General features: G+C 39.8%; 1 non-coding gene across 1 annotated transcript; it reads right to left on the bottom strand.

The window, feature by feature from the left end:
* Nucleotides 1–98: 98 nt before the first annotated feature.
* Nucleotides 99–300, bottom strand: LOC125030131. Its single transcript, XR_007115323.1, has one exon. It is a non-coding gene; the product is annotated as a small nucleolar RNA U3 (small nucleolar RNA).
* Between the last annotated feature and the right edge of the window lie 316 nt (nucleotides 301–616).

The following is a 616-nucleotide window of genomic DNA, read 5'->3' as shown; positions in this document are numbered from 1 at the left end:
GAAGACGTAAGCTCTCAGTTTTATAATTACGTAGTTTTTTTTTCTCCTTGTCAGGAGTTTACAAAAGTTCAAGAATGCTTCTTGTGGATTGACATTCAACCACTCAGCTTGTGTGATCCTCCTCTGAACATCGGTAAACCGAGTCAGAACAGTCATCAAATTTCAAGCACAACACTTGAAAGTCGCTTCCCGCTCAGAGGATTACACTAACAGTCCTCATCGTGATTGAACATATTCCGAGAATCTCGGCGAGAAACCCGGCAATCGCACTATAGAAGTGATCCTATAAAGTATGATCATGCTTTCCAAAAACAAGTTCACTCACAAACTACTTTTTACTGAGGACTTCGTTCTACTATACCGGATTTTCACGCGTTCACAGGTTGGTATATGTATGATATAATATGTGGACATAGTGTGACCATTTAAAAAGATTTGCCTTTTCTGCACCTATTTGGTAAAATACTATACAACAATATATAGTGTGTGCGGAGCAGAAGTATACTAAAGATGCTAAAAGATTATCTTATTCACTCGTGTTTGAGACTCTAACCAGCTCGGACCTCTCTTTTTAGACGCAGCAGCAATAGACCCAAAGCCTTGTGCCACAGGAGCT

Source organism: Penaeus chinensis, chromosome 10 (genome assembly GCF_019202785.1).
Source record: "Penaeus chinensis breed Huanghai No. 1 chromosome 10, ASM1920278v2, whole genome shotgun sequence".
NCBI lineage: Eukaryota > Metazoa > Arthropoda > Malacostraca > Decapoda > Penaeidae > Penaeus > Penaeus chinensis.
This window is presented reverse-complemented; position numbering and strand designations above follow the sequence as displayed.